Source organism: Bos mutus, unplaced genomic scaffold (genome assembly GCF_027580195.1).
Source record: "Bos mutus isolate GX-2022 unplaced genomic scaffold, NWIPB_WYAK_1.1 CTG163, whole genome shotgun sequence".
Lineage (NCBI taxonomy): Eukaryota > Metazoa > Chordata > Mammalia > Artiodactyla > Bovidae > Bos > Bos mutus.
Genome location: NW_027219084.1, coordinates 755858 through 779163, shown reverse-complemented (window position 1 = coordinate 779163; position 23306 = coordinate 755858). Strand labels below are relative to the sequence as shown.

General features: G+C 41.1%; 1 pseudogene; it reads right to left on the bottom strand.

Annotated features, from left to right (window-relative positions):
- Positions 1-972: 972 nt before the first annotated feature.
- Positions 973-23306, bottom strand: part of LOC138986793 (protein Shroom2-like) — a 137833-nt pseudogene continuing 115499 nt past the window's right edge.

The following is a 23306-nucleotide window of genomic DNA, read 5'->3' as shown; positions in this document are numbered from 1 at the left end:
TGATATTTTGCTTTATTTAGAGCATCAGCTAGTCCCAGGGATAAGATTTAAGGAATCAAAATCACTTCATAAATCAAAAATTAACACTCAGCAGCAATGAAGGAAGGAATCTTTTTTCAAAACTGACCTTACAGCACCAGAAACTCCACTCAATACTCTGTGACAAGCCAGGAAAAAGTGAAGTCACTCAGTCATGTCCAACTCTATGCAACCCCATGGACTGAAGCCTACCAGGCTCTTTCATCCATGGAATTTTCCAGGCAAGAATATTGAAGTGAGTTGCTATTTCCTTCTCCAGGGAATCTTCATGATCCAGGGATTGAACCTAGATCTCCTGCATTGCAGGCATATGCTTTATCATCTGAGCCACCAAAAAAGCACAAGAAAAGAATAAAAAAAAAAGTGGATATAAATATATAGCTGATTTGCTTTGCTGTATACCGGAAACCAACACAACATTAACTATTAAGTTAACTATGTTATTGTTCAGCCAACAAGTTGTGTCTGACTTTTTGCAATCCCATGGACTGCAGCATTTCATGCTTCCTGGTCCTTCACCACCTACCAGAGTTTGCTCAAACTCATGTTCATTGAGTTTGTGATGCCATGCAATCATCTCATCTATTTTCCTCTTCTCCTCCTACCTTCAGTCTTTCCCAGCATTGGGGTCTTTTCCAATGAGTCAGCCATTTGCATCAGGTGGCCAAAGGTTTGGAGCTTTAACTAAGTTAACTATACTTCAACATAAAACTAATAATCAAAGGTAATCTTTTAAATTTGAGATGTTGGATTCATCTTTAACCAAGAGATGAATCACTCTTATATTTCCTAAGTGTATACATTCACCCACATATGCACAGACACATACATGTTGACACTGGGACTGCCACAGTTGACACAGTGCAGCCAACAGTCTGCACGCTTTGCTGGCCTGCTTATCTCTGTCTGTAAACAAGGCTTGACACCCTGGTCTTAAGTTTTCACCACCAGCTTCAGGATCTTATGTGACCCCTTCACCAGGCAGATGGCCTTCTTTCTAAACCGGGACAGACCAATGTCGTTGATGACTGCCATCTCATCTCTGGCCAGCAGTTTCTCCATGACTGAGGCTTTGTTCCCTTCTTTGACCTGCAACTCAGGAAGAGGGTCCATATGCCTCCCCCCAACAAAAAGAGAGCAAACCAGTCCCCAGGATGCAGACAGGAGGATGTGTCAGTTACAGCTCTGTGCTACCTATCTATTCTCAGACTGGCTTCAGGACAACCGAGAAATGAAGGTATCCAGCTTGGGCCCCGATTACCTGTGGGAGACCAGGGATGCACCCCTCTCCTGGTCTATACCCCTCATCTAGTCTGTATCTGCAAGGCCTACCACTTACAGAAGAGACAGCAGAATACACAAACACTCAAATATACACCAGAAACAGGGGATCCAGACAGACCCCTTTGCTTTCTGGATCTCCTTCCCCACCCAAAAAAAAAAAAAAAAAAAAAAAAAAAAAAAGGGTGTTTTAAAATTATTGACTAGTTATTTGTCACCTATCAGTCTTGTACCTAGAGCTTTCCTGGGGGTCCCATGGCTAAAAATCTGCCTGCCAACATGGCAGACATGGGTTAGATCCCTGGTCAGGGAAGAGTCCACATGCCAAAGTACAAGTGCATGACAACCACTAAGCCTGGGCTCCAGAGTCCATGTGCTGCAACTATTGAGCCCATGTGCTGCAACTACTGAAGCCTGTGTGACCTAGAGCCCATCCATGTCCCACAGTGAGAGACACCATCACAATGAGAAGCCCATATGCTGCACATGGACAGGGGCCTTTGTTCGCCACACTTGGAGAAAGCCCACATGCACCAACAAAGACCCATGAGAGCCAAAAATATATATATATATATATATTTTTTTAAAAAGTCCTGCACCTAGGACTTTTTATGTAACAGTTTTCTTTTAATATTTTCTTTATTTTTTTATTTCTGTAACAGCTTTATTTAGCTATAATTCAAATAAACATCAATCCCCCCATGTACATATGAATTAATGAATGGAATGTTAGTTGTACTCAGAGTGGTCCAATGTTTACCACCCACCCAGTTGAGAACAGGTTTCCTAAGCCTAGAAGAAACCTCATGCCTGCCAGCAGTCACTCTCCAGCCCTCCTGGACCCTGGAAACCATGTGTATGTCTTGGATGTACCTACTGTGGACACTTGATATACATAGAGTCAAACAACAGGTGGCCTTATGAGTCTGGCTTCTTTCACTCATAATGTGTTTTTCAGATGCACCCCTGTTGACCTGTGTGTGGGGACTCCATTCCTTCTTATGGCTGAGTGATATTCCACTATTGACCAATCAATCACATTTGATTTATCTGTTCATCAGGGATAAATATATTTACATTTTTTTTTTACTTTTTGGCTATTAAGCCAGCTCAGTTCGGTTGCTCAGTCATGTCTGAGTCTTTGCAACCCTACAAACTGCAGCACACCAGGCCTCCCTGTCCATCATGAATGCCCAGAACTTATTAAAACTTATGCCCATTGAGTCAGTGATGCCATCCAATCATCTCATCTTCTGGCATCCCCTTCTCCTACCACCTTCAGTCTTTACCAGCATCAAGGTCTTTTCCAGTGAGTCAGTTCTTTGCATCAGGTGGTCAAAGTATTGGAGTTTCAGCTTCAACATCAGTCTTTCCAATGAATATTCAGGACTGAGTTCCTTTAGGATGGACTGGTTGGATCTCCTTGCAGTCCAAGGGACTCTTAAGAGTCTTCTCCAACACAAAATATTTGCATGTCAAAAGCATCAATCTTCAGTGCTCAGCTTTCTTTAGAGTCCAACTCAAATCCATGCATTTGGCTATCAACACCCATGAACACTTGTATACACATGTTTGTGTGTGCATATACATCCTCATTTCTCTTGGGTGTAAAACTAGGAGTAGAATGGCGGAGTCATATGGTAACTAGAGTAAACATTTTCAGGACCTGCTAGACTGCTTTTATATATTTACTTATTTCACTGTGCTGGGTCTCAGTTGCAGCACGTGGCACCTACAGTCTTCATCGTGGCATAGAGTCTTAGCTCTGGAAAATGGGATCTATCTCCCTGACCAGAGGATTGAACCAAGGTATGTAAAACACTCTACTCAAGAGTTATATACAGTATATATGCAAGTATATTGATTGACTCATTAAAAGGATTTTATGACTTTTATGATCAGAATTTTCAATCTGTAAGTCCTAAACTCAGCTTATCTTATATAGTAATAATCCAACTAAGCATTAAGTAAGTCATCACTTAACCAACCTACTTTCTGTACCAGTGCCCTGCAAACTGTATGTTGTGCTTAGTTTCTTAGTCATCTCTGATTTTTCGTGATCCCATGGACTGCAGTCTTCCATGCTCCTCTATCCATGGAGGTCTCCAGGCAAAAATACTGCAGTGGGTAGCCATTTTCTCCCTCCAGTGGATCTTTCAAACCCAGGGATTGAACCAAGGCCCCCTGAATTGTGGCAGTTTCTTTACACTCTGAGCCACCAGGGAGCCCCAAGAATACTGGAGTGGGTAGGCAGTCCCTTCTCCAGCAGATCTTCCCAACCCAGGAATTGAACCAGGGCCTCCTGCATTGTAGGTGGATTCTTTACCAGCTAAACTACCAGAGAAGCTCTATGACCCATGAATCAAATCCCACCAAATAGGACTTCCCTGTGGTCTAGTGATTAAGACTCCATGCTCCCAATGTAGGGGGCCTGGTTTCCATTCCTGGCCAGGAAAATCCCACATGCTAGATGGTGTATCCTATCCTCCCCTTGCCAAAAATCTAGATATCTGTATTTTTTTGCAGGGGGGGGATGGGGTGTTAAATAAAATTTTACTAGAATACAACTACACCCATTTATGATACGTAAACTACTCTCCACTGCTACTGGAGAGAATGGAATAATTTGGGGCCTATAAGGCCAAAAATATTTACTACTTGGCTTGGCACTAGGAAAAAAAAAAAGCCAACCCCTGTTCTACACCAAAAAGCCATTCTTTTTACAAAATGCTAGGAAAATTAGCAAAAAATGATGAATGTTTATGTACAGTTTTGGAAGTTTGTTTTGCTCCCACTATATACCAGGGCTGACCTGAAAATCAATTCCAAACCTTACCAGGCACTAAAGCAAGGAAACATTCCTCCTCTGGGAGTCACTGACAGGCTCATGGATGAAACTACATGGTACTTGGACTTGTTTCTCCACCTAGACCTGAGAACAACTCCTTAGAGTAACAGAGTCAATTATTTATTGTGAGTTGATACCACAAACAAAATGACTACTCCTAACAGAACTATGAAGCAATTCATTTGGCTGAAAACCAGTTTCAGATTCTAGACAATTTTCATCACAACATAATGACAAATCCCAACATTAATAATCTTCAATCTGGCTAAGATTACACATTCACCCAGAAACAGCCAAGGTGATGGATACATTGTGGAGAGCTTAGATTTTGTCATGCCCCAGCTGGGAGGCCCAGGGGCTGTTTACAATCAGAGGGTTGTTGGGCAGTTAGCTGGGGTGGGTGGGAGGTGTGAGTTCCAGAGAAAAAAAGAAATGGAGTGAACAACAGGGGAAGGAACTTAAAGACTGGAGAGGTAGTTATGGAGGCTGCCCACATAGAAAACAGACCCATGAACAGCAGAGGACAAAATCCTTGGGCTGCCTGGAAATAGGATGAAGGAGCAGGTTCAGTTCAGTCTCTCAGTTGTGTCTGACTCTTTGTAACACCATGAACTGCAGCACACCATGCCTCACTGTCCATCCCCGACTCCCAGAGTCCACCCAAACTCATGTCCATTGTACTGGTGATGCCATACAACCATCTCATCCTCTGTCAGCCTCTTCTCCTGCCCTCAATCTTTCCCAGCATCAGGGTCTTTTCAAATGAGTCAGCTCGCCATATCAGGTGGCCAAGGTATTGGAGTTTCAGCTTCAACATCACGGAGGAGAAAGAAGGGGTGGGTGTCCCAGTAGAGACAACAAGCAGACACGTGCAGAACTGTTGAATCTGAGCATCACAAGAAAACCTTTAGGTGAAACCATGACAATGGAGGAACTTGCAAGATTTTAGGATAAGTTCTGAAGGTAGCACTTCCTATAGAAACCCATCACCTATAGTGCCTCAGCCGTCACCTGGTGGGGTTTTCTTTCTAATCCCCAGAAACCCTTGCATGCAAGACTCTCTCAAAGCACTGTCATTAATGTTTGGCTAAGGGACTAGCCCAATGGTCCAGTGGCTAAGTCTCTGTGCTCCTTAATGCAGGGTAAGGGGTTCAATTCCTGGTCAGGGAACTAGATCCCACGTGCCACAGCTAAATATTCTAAATGCTACAATGAAGAGAGAAGATCTTCAATGAAGATTTTGCATGGCCAAATAAATTAAAAATATTTGAACAAAGGTCTGGCTTCACTCTGAAGCCCAGAGCATATTGTGTTGCTTCCCTTCATCTGCAAAGACTTCCCAGCTCCTCCTCCAGCCACAAAAACTGCATTACAAGGCAGCCCATCTGCCTCACCCAAACCACACTCCAACTAAACTCCCAGCAAAAATGCCTGCAGGATTGACAGACAGATTAGCTGGGGATCTCTGAGATCCTTGGCTTCCTCAGCAAAACAAAGCATTTATCCAACATTTTTTCTCATTCATCATGAAGAGAGTTGCAAATGAGGCAGCTTTGAAGACCTTTGGTCTGTACTCTTGACCCCATCAAACTTCTCCCATGAAGAAGACTTCATTGGGCTTGAACCTGGTAAAGCACAGACCTGAGGCTGGACCTAGGGACCCAGGAATATGGTTCTGCCTGCCAGTTGTGTATGATGTATCATATCTTACATGTGATGAGTTGTGCCTTGAATGCATCATGCATTCAAGACACATACACTCCTTTTTTATCGCCTTCCTCTGTTTAACAGTCAAGAGAGTGCTGGGCATTGCCAGTTGCAGAGGACACTGTCAGAAGGAGCCACAAATGGAGCAATCGTACCCTACATAACCTAGGCAAAGTTCTCAGCATCGCTTGCTCTAGCTCAGAAAAAAAATAAATAAATAAAAAAATAAAACAAAACAACAAAAAAACTTCCTGTACAAAAAGGCAAGCAGGCAAGGATAAAGGAATCCACATCCACCCACAATGCCTGTCCATGTGCACCAGTCAGAAGGAAAGCCCCAAGGGCTCACTGGCCAGGTTGAATATTGTGGTTTGGATTATTCACTGAAATTCTGCTTGCAAAACACCTCTTTTTTTTTTTAATTTTATTTTTAAACTTTACATAATTGTATTAGTTTTGCCAAATATCAAAATGAATCCACCACAGGTATACACGTGTTCCCCATCCTGAACCCTCCTCCCTCCTCCCTCCCCATACCATCCCTCTGGGTCGTCCCAGTGCACTAGCCCCAAGCATCCAGTATCGTGCATCGAACCTGGACTGGCAACTCGTTTCTTACATGATATTTTACATGTTTCAATGTCATTCTCCCAAATCTTCCCACCCTCTCCCTCTCCCACAGAGTCCATAAGACTGTTCTATACATCAGTGTCTCTTTTGCTGTCTCGTACACCGGGTTATTGTTACCATCTTTCTAAATTCTATATATATGCATTAGTATACTGTATTTATGTTTTTCCTTCTGGCTTACTTCACTCTGTATAATAGGCTCCAGTTTCATCCACGTCATTAGAACTGATTCAAATGTATTCTTTTTAATGGCTGAGTAATACTCCATTGTGTATATGTACCACAGCTTTCTTATCCATTCATCTGCTGATGGACATCTAGGTTGCTTCCATGTCCTGGCTATTATAAACAGTGCTGCGATGAACATTGGGGTACACGTGTCTCTTTCCCTTCTGGTTTCCTCAGTGTGAAGGTCCCCACTTGAGTTCAGTTCAGTTCAGTCGCTCCTTCAAAATGAACTAGTTGGATCTTCTTGCAGTCCAAGGGACTTTCAAGAGTCTTCTGCAACACCACAGTTCAAAAGCATCAATTCGTTGGCACTCAGCTTTCTTCACAGTCCAACTCTCACATCCAGGCATGACCACTGGAAAAACTGTAGCCTTGAATAGACAGACCTTTGTTGGCAAAGTAATGTCTCTGCTTTTCAATATATTATCAAGGTTGGTCATAACTTTCCTTCCAAGGAGTAAGCGTCTTTTAATTTCATGGCTGCAGTGATTCTGGAGCCCCCCAAAATAAAGTCGGACACTGTTTCCACTGTTTCCCCATCTATTTCCAATGATGTGATGGGACCAGATGTCAAGATCTTCATTTTCTGAATGTTGAGCTTTAAGCCAACTTTTTAACTCTCCACTTTCACCTTCATCAAGAGAATTTTTAGTTCCTTTTCACTTTCTGCCATAAGGGTGGTGTCATCTGCATATCTGAGGTTATTGATATTTCTCCCAGCAATCTTGATTCCACCTTGTGCTTCTTCCAGTCCAGCATTTCTCATGATGTATTCTGCATATAAGTTAAATAAGCAGGGTGACAACATACAGCCTTGATGTACCCCTTTTCCTATTTGAAATCAGTCTGTTGTTCCATGTCCAGTTCGAACTGTGGCCTCCTGATCTGTATACAAATTTCTCAAGAGGCAGGTCAAGTGGTCTGGTATTCCCATCTCTTTCAGAATTTTCTACAGGTTATTGTGATCCACTCAAAGGATTTGGCATAGTCAGTGAAGCAGAAATAGATGTTTTTCTGGAACTCTCTTGCTTTTTCGATGATCCAGCAGATGTTGGCAATTTGGTCTCTGGTTCCTCTGCCTTTTCTAAAACCAGCTTCAACAACTGGAATTTCATGGCATCACATATTGCTGAAGCCTGGTTGGAGAATTTTGAGCATTATTTTACCAGCATGTGAGATGAGTGCAATTGTGTAGTAGTTTGAGCATTCTTTGGCATTGTCTTTCTTTGGAATTGGGATGAAAACTGACCTTTTCCAGTCCTGGGGATGGATGCAGCATTCCACATGCCAGCAAATTTGGAAAACTCAGCAGTGGCCCCAGGACTGGAAAAGGTCAGTTTTCATCCCAATTCCAAAGAAAGACAATGCCAAAGAATGCTCAAACTACTACACAATTGCACTCATCTCACATCACCTCCACTAGCTTTATTCATAGTGGTATTTCTAAGGCCCATTTGTCTTCACATTCCAGGATGTCTGGCTCTAGGTGAGTGATCACACCATCGTGATTATCTGGGTAATGAAGATATTTTTTGTACAGTTCTGTGTACTCTTGCCCCATTTTCTTAATATCTTCTGCTTCTGTTAGGTCCACACCATTTCTGTCCTTTATCGAGCCCATTTTTGCATGAAAATTCTCCTTGGTATCTCTAATTTTCTTGAAGAGATCTCGAGTCTTTCTCATTCTGTTGTTTTCCTCTATTTCTTTGCATTGATCGCTGAAGAAGGCTTTCTTATCTCTTCTTGCTATTCTTTGGAACTCTGCATTCAGAATCTTATATCTTTCCTTTTTTTCTTTGCTTTTCGCTTATCTTCTTTTCACAGCTATTTGTAAGACCTCCCCAGACAGCCATTTTGCTTTTTTTGCACTTCTTTTCCATGGGGATGGTCTTGATCCCTGTCTCCTATACAGTATCATGAACCTTAGTCCACTGTTCATCAGGCACTCTATCAGAGCTAGTCCCCTAAGTCTATTTCTCACTTCCACTGCATATCATAAGGGATTTGATTAAGTCGTACCTGAATGTTCTAATGGTTTTCCCTACTTTCTTCAGTCTGAATTTGGCAAAAAGGAGTTCATCACCTGAGCCACAGTCCACTCCTGGTGTTGTTTTTGTTGACTGTTTAGAGCTTCTCCAATTTTGGCTGCAAAGAATATAATCAATCTCATTTCGGTTTTGGCCATGTGGTGATGTCCATGTGTAGAGTCTTCTCTTGTGTTGTTGGAACAGGATGTTTGCTATGAACAGTGTGTTTCCTTGGCAAAACTCTATTAATCTTTTCCCTGCTTCATTCTGTATTACAAGGCCAAATTTCTCTATTACTCCAGGTGTTTCTTGACTTCCTACTTTTGCATTCCAGTCCCCTATAATGAAAAGGACATCTTTGTTGGGTGTTAGTTCCAAAAGGTCTTGTAGGTCTTCATAGAACTGTTCAACCTCAGATTCTTCAGTGTTACTGGTTGGGGCATATACTTGGATTACTGTGATATTGAATAGTTTGCCTTGGAAACAAACGGAGATCATTCTGTCATTTTTGAGATTGCATCCAAGGACTGCATTTTGAACTCTTTTGTTGACCATGATGGCTACTCCATTTCTTCTGAGGGATTCTTGCCCACAGTAGTAGATATAATGGTCATCTGAGTTAAATTCACCCATTCCAGTCCATTTTAGTTTGCTGATTCCTAGAATGTCAATGTTCACTCTTGCCATCTCTTGTTTGACCACTTCCTATTTGCCTTGATTCATGGACCTGAGATTCCAGGTTCCTATGCAATATTACTCTTTACAGCATCAGACCTTGCTTCTCTCACCAGTCACACCCACAACTGGGTATTGTTTTTGCTTCAGATCTATTCCTTCATTCTTTCTGGAGTTATTTCTCCACCGATGTCCAGTAACATTTTGGCACCTACTGACTTGGGGAATTCCTCTTTCAGTATCCTATCATTTTGCCTTTTCATACTGTTCAGGGGTTCTCAAGGCAAGAATACTGAAGTGGTTTGTCATTCCCTTCTCCAGTGGACCACAGTCTGTCCGACCTCTCCACCATGACCGCCCATCTTGGGTGTCCCCACAGGGCATGGCTTAGTTTCATTGAGTTAGACAAGGCTGTGGTCCTAGTGTGATTAGATTGACCCGTTTTCTGTGAGTATGATTTCAGTGTGTCTGCCCTTTGATGCCCTCTTGTAACACCTACCATCTTACTTGGGTTTCTCTTACCTTGGACATGGGATATCTCTTCACGGCTGCTCCAGCAAAGCGCAGCCACTACTCCTTACCTTGGATGAGGGGTATCTCCTCACAGCTGCCCCTTTTGACCTTGAACGTGGAATAGATCCTCTAGGCCTGCGCAGCCACCGCTCCTTGGAGGTGGGGTTGCTCCTCCCAGCCGCCGTCCCTGGCCTCAGATGCGGAGTAGCTTCTCTTGGCTGCCACCCCTAACATCAGACGCGGGGTAGCTCCTCTCAGATGCTGCCTCTGACCTCGGGCGTGGAGTAGCCGCCTGTGCTAAAGGCGCCGGTCTCAGCCACCAGGAATGTCCAAAAATGAGCAGACTCTCTTGCTGTCCTTATGGAAAGATTTGTTCTCGAAAAAGCAATAGGGAGGGAAGAGGAAAAAAAAAAAAAAAAAAACTGTCATTGGAAGTGTTTTTGGAAGCAAGCTTTTGTATTTAATTCAATGGATGTTACAGATGATGAAAAATGTTCATCCATGAAGGCCAGGGGACCTCCAGTTCTAGTGGGAACCAGGACCTACTTGGGAAGCGACTGGGTCAGGGCAGTGGGGGTGAGAGGGGCAAGACTCAGGGGCAAGGCTCTATCATCTGGAGATGATAGACCTTCCCTGGGCAGCAACTTGAAGGGCCCAGCACAAATAGAGGTGGACATTCCATGGGAGGGGGTCTGGACCCAGGCCCTGTCTGAAGAATGTCAGCCTGGTGAGTTCAGTGCCCTGGCAGGGGAGCTGTTAAAGATGAGTCAAGAAAGAGGAAGATGAGGAATATACCTTGAGTTTCAGAAGCCTGAAGGATACCCTGGAGGCAGTAGTGTCGTGGGGGGTGGAGGGCTCCCAGAAGGCCCGACATGGAAGCAGGGGAATGACCCTGTATCATGTGAGAAAATGCATCTAGCAGCTTCATCCTTTAGGTAGACAGGAAAAAGCATCTCTTCCACCTGGAACAGATCACAAATCGGCAGTGACTGAAACCACCACAGGGCCTGGAATACGAACGTAAGCAAGGACTCAGTCAGCTGGGAATGCAGGTCAAGGGATGTACTCAATGGATATCAAGGGGTCACCACAGGAAATGGGTGTGCAGTAGAGATCAGATGTGGAGCTTTGATTGATGTGGAAAATCTCAACTACCAGAGATCAGAACAGAAGGAGGAGGAACACTTATGTGCAGAATCAGATTTCAAAGGCCATGAATCACACTCATTACTTATCAGCTATGACTAGGAAGCCATCCAGAGGAGAGCATAAGATAGCACTGGTTTCTGCAAGCCTGGACATTCATTCATATCACCTCCTAGGTCACCCTTCTGAGTTCCCTTGTTTCCCAAGAGAGAGCCGAGTCATCCAGGAAAAGGATGCAATTGCAAAGCAGTTAGAGAACACATCTCTGATAACAGAAAATCCTGTCAAAAAAAAAAAAAAAAAAAAACCTCCACAAAATGTGTCCAGACTTGCATGTACTCTCATCATTGGTCTCTGTCTTCTTGTACAATCCCAGGGAGTATCTTATCCCTGATCTGTGGAATTCAAGCTTTCCAGGAGCTCTCAGTTCAGTTCACTCAGTCAGTTGTGTCCAACTTTTTGGAACCCCATGCACTGCAGCACACCAAGCCTCCCTGTCCATCACCAATTCCCGGAGATTGCTCAAACTCATGTCCTTTGAGTTAGTGATGCCATCCAACCATCTCATCCTCTATCACCCCTTCTCCTCATGGCTTCAACTTTCCCAACATCCAGCTCTTTTCCAATGAGTCAGTTCTTCACATCATGTGGCCAAAGTATTTGAGTTTCAACTTCAGCACCAGTCCTTCCAATGAATATTCAGGACTGATCTCTTGTAGGATGGACTGGTTGGATCTCCTTGCAGTCCAAGGGACTCTCTCAAGATTCTTCTCCAACATCTTGGTTAAAATACATCCATTTGTAGGGGATCAGCATTCTTTATGGCCCGACTCTCACATCCACACATGACTACAGGAAAAACCATAGCTTTACCTAGATGGACATTTGTGGGCAAAGTAACCTCTCTGCTTTTTAGTATACTGTTTATGTTTGTCATAGCTTTTCTTCCAAGGACCAGTAGCTCTAGAAACATCTTTAAGAAGAAAGTCCCATGTTTTTTCAATTTTGAAGTGTACTCTTTTTTATTTTCTTAAAGAGATGAAACTATTCACTGATTTTTTTTTTTTCAGTACAACCAGGAAAGAAGAGTGTAATGAATTTGCTATGGCTGACCTGGGCTTCCCCGTTGGGCACTAGTGGTAAGGTACCTGCCTGCCAATACAGGAGACATAGAAACATGCGTTTGATCCCTGAGTTGGGAAGATGCCTTGGAGGAGGGCACAGCAACCCATTCCAGTATTCTTGACTGGAGAATCCCAGGGACAGAAGAGCCTAGTGGGCTATGGTCCACAGGGTCACACAGAGTCATACACGACTGAAGCAACTTAGCACAGCACACATGTCCTGAGTGTCAGCTGACTATTTCATGCGGGGGGTGGGGGCAGGGTGTCATTTTTTAACCAAACATCACAAAACATACTCAATGGCAATTTGAGTCACAACTGTGCATGAAATATGTCATGAACACTTAAAATCACCTCACCTCCCAGGTTTTTTAGTAGAATCACTTTCCAAAGCAAAGCACTCTTTGATCTTGGCTCTTTCTTGTCCCTCATCATGACATTCCAGTTTCCCATAATGTGCCTTATACATGCCATAAAAAAGAGAAAATCAAGCATGCAGAGATTATGATATTAAATACTGTGTTAATGGGACCTATGATGGCACAGCCTATCAATATTTGGTATCCCCTTAAGGAAAAGTAGCTTCCACATTTTAGTCTGGAAAAGTCACTGGAATATCTGTTTAGCAAGGAAACTATGTTTTCTCTTTTCTTTTCTTTCTTTCTTTCTTTCTTTTTTTTTTTTTTTTTTTTAGATCTTTAGTACATACATTAAGAAGGTTTAACAAACTTGGCTGTGTACAAATCCTCAAAACAACCAATAAAACATTAACTAGAGAGGAAATTTACTTTCCTTGTGCTTGAAAAACTATCTTGAGAGACAATAAATGTGGTAACCACCTCCACATGTTAAAAAAAAAAAGCCAAAGAAGAAACCCCCAAACCCACCACATACATTTCAGATTCAGATGAGCAAGTAAGTATTTAGTCTTGCACATAAGAGCATAATGGTGTGCTCTGAAGACTCTAACACCCTCCCTCTACTCATCACCAAGGTGAGAACAATGTCACATGTGGCTCCAAGATCAATAGGGGCAGACGTGGCCAAGACAAGGGGACAGAGCCAGGCTGATGAACAGAGAAGGGTAATGAAAGACCTAGAGGTACCAGAGGCTGCAGTTAGCAACCAGAAGTCCACAGAGAAACAGGAAGGAAGCTAACTGCTTAAGGAGATCTTTGTGTGGTCTTCCTTGGTAGTCCAGTGGATAGAAATTGCTTGTCAATGCATGGGAAATAGGTTCAAGCCCTGATCTGGGAGGATCCCACATGCTACAGAGTAATTAGCCCCATGGGCCACAACTATTGCACCTGTGGTCTAAAGCCTGGAAGTCACAACCACTGAGCCTACGCGCTGAAAGTATGGAAGCCCTAATGCACTGGAGCCCATGCTCTGAAACAACAGAAGCTACAACAATGAGAAGCCTGTGCACCAAAACTGGAAAATGACAGTGACAGTCACTGAGTCATGTCTGACTCTTTGCAACCCCATGGATTATAGCTCGCCAGGCTCCTCTGTCCATGGGATTCTTCAGGCAAGAATGCTGCAATGGATTGCCATAACCTCCTTCAGGGGGTCTTCCCCACCCAAGGATGGAATCAAGTCTCCTAAATTGCAGGCAGATTCTTTACTGTTTGAGCCACCATGGAAACCTACCACAACTACTAGGTAACATGTACTCTCTGTGACTAGAGAAAGCCCTTGTCCAACAAGGATGACCCAGCAGACCCAAAAACAAATATGTTAATTGCTTTTCAGTCTCTGAGTCGTGTCCAACTCTGCAGCCCCATGGACTGCAGCACACCATGCTTCCCTGTCCTTCACCAACTCCTGGAGCTTGCGCTTACTCATATGCATTACTTCAGTGATGGCATACAACAATCTCATCCTCTGTCACCCTCTTCTTCTGCTTTCAATCTTTCTCAGCATCAGGGTCTTTTCCAATGAGTCGCCTCTTCCCATCAGGTAGCCAAAGTATTAAAGCTTCAGTCCTTCCAGTGAACATTCAGGGTTTATTTCCTTTAAGATGGACATGTTTGACCTCCTTGCAGTCCAAGGGATTCTTAAGAGTCTTCTTCAATAACACAGTTCAAAAGCATCAAATACGTAAATAAAATAGCTGCAGTTTTTTTCTTTTTTTAAAGAAATGCAAAGGGAAGAACATTTGCATCAGGGAATCAGCAGTAGCAATTCAGTACCCAAGCAAGACTTGACAGGGAACCTGACAGGAGTGTTCAATTCTGAGCCCAGAGCCCAGGGAATCCCCAATGAAAGATAAAGCCCAAGGTACTTGCCTGCTCTCCAGGAGGGGTGAATATCCAGGGCTACAGATCTTTGCAGAATCTTGATCCTCAGGGACAGCACAGAACTCTGGAGAACACAGGGCAACCTGTGGAGGGAATGCTGTCTGGAGTGCAATGCTCTGGGGGCATTTTCTGAATACCCCTGTCTGGTGAGGGGAAGTTGCAATCCAGGAAAAAGGTGTGTAGAGAACACCCATTCTACTGAAATGCCAATTAGCAATGCAGTGTGTCTTAAGTACAAACCACCAGTCACCAGCTGAGTGGGGAACTGGGGCTGGACAAATGGACCAAAATACAGTACTTGGATACAGTCTCAAAAGTGACAGAATGATGTCTGTTCATTACCAAGGCAAACCATTCAATATCACGGTAATCCAATTCTGTGCCCTAACCAGAAATGCTGAAGAACCTAATTGAATTGTTCTATGAGGACCTACAAGAACTTCTAGAACTAATACCCCCCAAAAGATGTCTTTTCATTATTGGAGACTGGAATGAAAAAGTATGAAGTCAAGATCCATCTAGAGTAACAGGCAAATTTGGCCTAGGTGTACAGAATGAAGCAGGGCAAAGACTTACAGAATTTTGCCAAGAGAACACCCTGGTCATAGCAAACACCCTCTTCGAACAATACAAAAGAAGACTCTACACATGGACATCAGCAGATGGCCAACACCAAAATCAGATTGATTATATTATTTGCAGCCAAAGATGGAGATGCTCTATACAGTAAGGAAAAACAAGACTCGGAGCTGACTGTGGCTCAGATCATGAACTCCTTATTGCCTAATTCAGACTGAAATGGAAGAAAGTGGGAAAACAACTAGAGAATTCAGGTATAACCTAATAAAGCCTCTTATGAATATCCAGTAAAAGTGAGAAATGGATTTAAGGGACTAGATCTGATATACAGAGTGCCTGATGAACTATGGATGGAGGTTCATGGCATTGTACAAGAGACAGGGAGTAAGACCATCTCAAAGAAAAATAAATAGAAAAAATCAAAATGGCTGTCTGAGGAGGCCTTACAAATAGCTTTAAAAAGAAGAGAAGTGAATACGAAAGGAGAAAAGGAAAGATATACACATTTGAATGCAGAGTTCCAAAGACTAGCAAGGAGAAATAAGAAAGCCTTCCTCAGCGAAAAATGCAAAGAAATAGGAACATGATAAAATGGGAAAGACTAGAGATCTCTTCAATAAAATTAGAGATGCCAAGGGAATATGTCATGCAAAGATGGGCACAATAAAGGACACAGATCGTATGGACCTAAAAGAAACAGAAGGTATTAAGAAGAGGTGGCAAGAATACACAGAAGAACTGTTAAAAAAAAGGTCTTCACGACCCAGATAATCACAATGGTGTGATCACTCACCTAGAGCCAGACATCCTGGAATGTGAAGTCAAGTGGGCTTTAGGAAGTATCACTCTGGACAAAGCTAGTGGAGGTGATGGAATTCCAGTTAAGCTATTTCAAATCCTAAAAGATGATGCTGTGAAAGTGCTGCACTAAATAGGCCAGCACATTATATAAACTCAGACTTGTCCACAAGACTAGAAAAGGTCAGTTTTCATTCCAATCCCAGAGAAAGGCAATGTCAAAGAATGCTTAAACTACCACACAGTTGCACTCATCTCAAAAGCTAGCAAAGTAATGCTCAAAATTCTCCAAACCAGGTTTCAATAGTACATAAACTGTGAACTTCCTGATGTTCAAGCTGGTTTTAGAAAAGGCGGAGAAACCAGAGATCAAATTGCCAACATCACTAGAACATTCAAAAAAGCAAGAGGATTCCAGAAAAAAAAAACTATTTCTGCTTTATTGACTATGCCAAAGCATTTAACAGTGTGGGTCACAATAAACTGAAAAATTCTGAAATATATAGAAACACCAGACTATCTGACATGCCTCTTGAGAAACCTGTATGCAGGTCAGGAAGCAACAGTTAGAACTGGACATGGAACAGACTGGTTCCAAATAGGAAAAGGAGTGCATAGGACTGCAAATTGTCATCTTGGTGATTTAACTTATATGCAGAGTGCATCATAAGAAACGTGGGCTGGATGAAGCACAAGCTGGAATCAAGATTGCTAGGAGAAATATCAATAACCTCAGATATGTACATAACATCACCCTATGGCAGAAAGTGAAGAAGAACTAAAGACCGTCTTGACGAGAGTGAAAGAGGAGAGTGAAATTTTGGCTTAAAGCTCAACATTCAGAAATCTAAGATCATGTCATCTGGTCCAGTCATTTCATAGATTAAGAAACAGTGGCTGACTTTATTTTTCAGGGTCCAAAATCATTGCAGATGGTGACTGTAGCCATGAAATTAAAATGTGTTTACTCCTTGGAAGGAAAGTTACGACCAACCTAGACAACATATTAAAAAGCAGAGACATTACTTTGGCAACAAAGGTCCATCTAGTCGAGGCTATGATTTTTCCAGTAGTCATGTATGCATCTGATAGGTGAAGTATAAAGAAAGCTGAGCACTGAAGCATTGATACTTTTGAACTGTGGTGTTGAAGAAGACTCTTCTGAGTCCCTTGGACTGCAAAGAGATCTAACCAGTCCATCCAAAAGGATATGAGTACTCGATGTTCATGGGAAGGATTGATGTTGAAGCTGGAAGTCCAATACTTTGGCCACATGATGTGAAGAGCTTACTCATTAGAAAAGCCCCCAAAGCTGGGAAAAATTGAGAGCAGGAGGATGACAAAGGATGAGATGGTTGGAAGGCATCACTGACTCAATGGACATGAGTTTGGGTAAACTCCAGGAGTTGGTGATCAACAGGGAGGCCTGTTGTGCTGTGGTTCATGTGATTGCAAAGAGTCTGATGTGACTGAGTGACTGAGCTGTGATCCTCATGCTGACTGAACTGAACTGAATTATCATTGTGTTACATACGTGTTGGTTATGTAGATCTTTTTTTCTTGTTTTGTATTTCTTGGCTACATAAGTCCCTTTAACATTTGTTCTAAAGCTGCTTTTGTGGTACTGAGTTGTCTTAAATTTTTGCCTGTCTGAACAGCTTCTGATTTCTCCATCAATTTTGAAAGAGACATTTAGGTACAGTAATCTTGGTGGTACACTTTCCACTTTCAGTCCTTTAAATATATTTTGCCATTCCCTCTGTAATGCAGAATTTCTCCTGAAAGAACAGCTCTTAAGGGTATGGGGTTTCCCTTGTATGTGGCATGTTGCTTCTCCTTTATTGCTTTTAATATTCTTTCTTCGTATTTAACCTTTGCTAGTTTGATTAGTATGTCTCTTGCCATATTTCTACTTGGGCTTATCCTGTATGCGGCTCATTGTGCCTCTTGGACTTGTTTTACAATTTCCTTTTCCTCATTGGGGAAAATTTCAACTCTAATCTCTTCAAAAAATTTCCCATGCCCTTTCTTCCTCTCATCTTCTTCTGGGGCCCATATAATTGGAATATTGATGCATTTAATATTTTCCCAGATGTCTTTGAGAGTACCCTCTTTTCTTTTTTTAGTTTATTCTGGTCTTTAGCAATTATTTTCACCGTTTTATCTTCCAGCTCACTGACTCATTCTTCTACTTCAGATATTCTGCTATTGATTTATTTTAGAGTGTTTTTGATTTCAGTAATTCTGTTGTCCTTGTAAGTTTATTCTTCAACTCATCTAGGGGTTTCTTCATTGATTCTTGCACTTTCTCCGTTTTGTTTTCAAGGTTGTTGATCATATTTACTATCATTTTTTTGAATTCTTCTTCAGGTAGTTTGACTATTTTCTCTTCATTTCTTTGGACTTCTGTGTTTCTAGGTTTTTTTCCCTTCATTTGTTTACTATTTTTATGACTTTTTGTTATTATTTTTGTTATCTTAATTAACTTTTTTTCCAGGTCTCCTTTACCCAGGCTTCAAGGTTTATTTCTTTCTTCCTTTTGATTCTGCCCTCCTAAGGTCGATCTAGCGTTTTGTGTATGGTGCATATAGCTGAGATTTGTGGTGAGTTTTTATTTGTTTGTTTTTCCTCTGATGGGCAAGGCTGAGTAAGGTGGCAATCCTGTCTGTTGATGATTGGGGTTTTATTTTCTTTTTATTTAAATTTATTTATTTTAATTGGAGGCTAATTACTTTAAAATATTGTATTGGTTTTGCCATACATCAACATGAATCCACCACGGGTGTTCACGTGTTCCTAATCCTGAACCCCCCTCCCACCTCCCTCCTTGTACCATTCCTCTGGATCATCCCATTGCACCATCCCCAAGCATCCTGTATCTTGCATTGGGCCTAGACTGGTGATTCGTTTCTTATATGATATTATAAATGTTTCAATGTCATTCTCCCAAATCATCCTACCCTCTCCTTCTCCCACAGAGTCCAAAAGACTGTTCTATATATCTTTGTCTCTTTTGCTGTCTCACATACAGGGCTATTGTTACCATCTTTCTAAATTCCATATATATGCATTAGTATACTGTATTGGTATTTTCCTTTTTGGCTTATTTCACTCAGTATAATCGACTTCAGTTTCATGCACCTCATTAGAACTGATTCGATTGTATTATTTTTAATGGCTGAGTAATACTCCATTGTGTATATGTACCACTGCTTTCTTATCCATTCATCTGCTGATGGCCATCAAGGTTGCTTCCATGTCCTGGCTATTATAAACAGTGCTGCGATGAATATTGAGGTACATGTGTCTTTTTCAATTCTGGTTTCCTTAGTTGGTATGCCCAGCAATGGGATTGCTGGGTCATAAGGCAGTTCTATTTCCAGTTTTTTAAGGAATCTCCACACTGTTCTCCATCGTGGCTGTTCTAGTTTGCATTCCCACCAACAGTGTAAAAGAGTTCCCTTTTCTACACACCCTCTATAGCATTTATTGCTTGTAGACTTTTGGATCGCAGCCACTGTGACTGGTATGAAATGGTACTTCACTGTGGTTTTGATTTGCATTTCTCTGATAATGTGTGATGTTGAGCATCTTTTCATATGTTTGTTAGCCATCTGTATGTCTTCTTTGGAGAAATGTCTATTTAGCTCTTTGGCCCATTTTTTGATTGGGTAGTTAATTTTTCTGGAATTGAGCTGCAGGAGTTGCTTGTATATTTTTGAGATTAGTTGTTTTTCAGTTGCTTCCTTTGCTATTATTTTCTCCCATTCCGAAGGCTGTCTTTTCCCCTTGCTTATAGTTTCCTTTGTTGTGCAGAAGCTTTTAGGGTGCCACTCATGGTTTGGTGATGCTGGATCTTGTACTCAAGTGGTTTCCTTTGTGTGTCTTCACACTATTTCATACTCCCTAGAGTTAGTTCTCTGGTAGTCTTGGATCTTGAGTGTTCAGGGCTTGATCTCTGGTCAGGAACAAAAATTCCAAAAGAGGTTTGTTGTGGAATTATGTGAGATCATGAGAAATATTCAAAAAACGAGAAACCAAAGATGAACTCCAGACAAATGGCAGTTACAAATCAGGTTAATAATAATGAAAATAATGGAATATACACATATACCTATACATATACACCCATGAGCAAAGTGAAAGGAGTCCAGCAAAAATAACATACAATAATCCAGTGGACAAATAAAGCAAATCCAAAATTATATTTACCTGTTAAGAACAAAATCATAGCACAAATGGAAAACAAAACCAAAGCATGGTCCCAAGTGGGGATTAAAGCAATGAAAACAAAACTAACAAATATGTTGATAGGAAAGGAAAGAAGAGAAAGAAAGTATAGATATGCAGAATTAAATAGAGGGAATGGAAGACTTCTACATATTAGAGATTAACTGCAAGGGGAAAATAACAATAGGAAAGACAAAGGAATAAATGAAGAAATATATAATGGGTTGAAAAAAATTAAATTAACGTTATAAAAAAGAGGGGAAAAAAAGTGGAAAACACACACACACACACCTCCATAGAACTGCATAGTGTAGAGGCAGAGGTTTATAGCAACAATAAAAAGTGTGACTGAATACACACATATACATATACACCCACAAGGAAAATCAAGAGTCCAGTAAAATAGGGTACAATAGATCGACCTGTCAAATGCAGAAAGCCAAAAATTATATCTACCAGAAGAATAGTGAGTCAAGCACAAACAGGAAAACAAAACTAGGGCATGATGCCAATTGAGGAGTAAAGCAGTGAAAATAAACCTAAAAAACATTGATAGGAAAGGAAATAAAGAAAACAAAGAATAGATATGCAAAGATAAAAGATGCAGATGAAGATTTGTATACATTAAAGATTAACCAAAAGGGGAAAAGAAGAATAGGAAAGTCAAAGAAAGGAATAAATGTAGAAACAATAAAACAGATTTAAAAAAATGTATAAAAGGGGGGGATGGAAGAAGAAAATACAAAGGAAAAAGAAAAAACAAAACAAAACAAAACTCCACAGAGCAGCAAAACACCAATGTAGAGGCAGAGGTTTATAACAAAAATAAATAGTGTGACTGAATATACACATATACACCCAAAAGGAAGATCAAAACAGTACAAGAAAAACAAAGTACATTAAATTGACCCAGCAAACAATGGAAACCAAAAGTTTGTCTACAACAACAAAACTAACTAAAGCACAAACTGGAAAACAAAATTAGAGCAAGGTTCTAGTCGGGGAATAAAGCAATTAAAATAAAAGTAACAGATATTTTAAGAAGAAAGAAAGAAAGAATAGATATGCAAACTTAGAGGTAGATAAAGATGATTTCTATACATTAAAGATTAACTGCAAGAGGAAAAGAACAGTAGACAAAGCAAAGGAATAAATGTAGAAAAAAATAAGAGCCATAAAAAATTAAAATTAGAAAAAGACTAAAGATAAAAACAAAAGGAAAATTCTACAGAACTGCAAAAGCCCAACATAGAAGCACAGGTTTATAAAAGGAATATGTGACTGAGGAAATGAAAAAAAAAAAAAAAGCTCAAAAGCTTTATTTGTTTTCATCGTGCCAATAAAATTGAAAACTACAACAGGGGAGGGAGAGGGGGTAGGCGGGAAGAAAGAAAGAAAAAAATCCAAAAGAATCTACAGAACAAGTCAAAACAGAAGAACATGGGGTCAAAAAGAGTCAGACACGACTGAGCAACCGAACTGAACTGAATGTCACAAATACAAGGGCATGTTGTCATAGATAAAGTGGATGTGATGTCATGTACAGTGGGTGTGATGTCACAGGTAAAGTGGGTGTGTTGGCATATATAGTGGGTGTGATGTGGAATAGAGGGTGTGGCTTCATATAGAGTCAATGTTATCATGTGGATATATATAGTGGATGTGATATCATAAATAGAATGGCTGTGAAGACATAGATACAGTGGGTGTGATCATAGTTATAATGAGTCCGATGTAACAAATATACTGGGTGTGATAGGTATGGAGAAAATGTAAGAATCAATGAACAAAGACCTAGAAGAATTAAGAAATTAACAGAGACAAACAACACAATTATGCAAAGGTACAATACTGTAAAATGAATCAATAGCAGAATATCTGAAGCAGAAGAACAATTCAGTGAGTTGAAAGAGAGAATGGTGGAAATAAATGTTGAAGAGCAGAATAATTTAAAAACAATGCAAATAACTGATGATAATCTCTAAAACTTCTGGGAAAATATCAAAAGCACCAACATTTGAATTATAAGGGGGGAGAGGGGGGTTCCCAGAAAAAGAATAAGAAGATATGACAAAATTTTTTGAAGAGATTATAGTTGAAATTTCCCCCAACATGGAATAGGGAATCAATCAAGTCCAAGAGGTGCAAAGAGTCCCATTCAGGATAAACTCAAGAAGAAACATGCCAAGACATATATTAATCAAACTAACAAAGATGAAAGACAGAAAAGGTATATTAAAATGAGCAAGGGAGAAGCAACAAGTAACATACAAGGGAAACCCCATACACTTGACATGTGATCTTTAGGCAGAAACTCTGGAGGCCAGAAGGGAATGGCAGGATATTTTTAAAGTATTGAAAGGGTAAACTCTACAACCAAGATTCCAGTACCTGGAAAGCATCTCATTCAAAATTGATGGAGAAATCAAAAACTTTTCGGACAAGCATAATGTCAGAGAATCCACGAACACAAAACCAGCTATACAACAATTGTTAAAGGGACTTATACAGTCTAGAAATACAAGAGAAGAAAAAAGACCTACAAAATCAGGCCCAAACAATTTTAAAAATGGCAATAGGAACATGTATATCAATAATTAAATGTAAATGGAAATTACTTTAAATGCAAATGCCCCAACCAAAAGACACAGTCTGGCTGAAAGGATACAAAAAGAAGACCCAGGGGATGGTCCCAAGATGGCAGAGGAATAGGACTGGGAGACTACTTTCTCCCTCACAAATTTATGAAAAGATCATTTGAATGCTGAGCTACTTCATCAACACAATTTATGAATGCTATCAGAGAACGCCAATAACCCAGAAAGGCAGCACATTGTCTTTGAAAGGAGAAAAAAGGATTGAGTGAATTCAAAAGGAGAGCTAGTGAGCTGCTTACAGACCCCTTCACCCTCCCTGAGGCAGAGAGACAGGTGCGAGACAGCCAGAGCCAGAAGGCCAGGGGCAATCTTGGCTCCAGAGACTGGCATCTTCCAACAAACTGTGAGGCTACCAGTTTTCTTCCAACAAACTGTGAGCAGGCTACCAGTTTCTAACGACGTCTTTCTGGGATTCTGGATGGTTGACATTTGCCAGGAGGGTTGCAGCCTGAGGTCAAGTCCCCAGAGGAGACATAACTGAGATGGTGCTCTTATGGTACACCCTGGAAACTGAGCGGCCC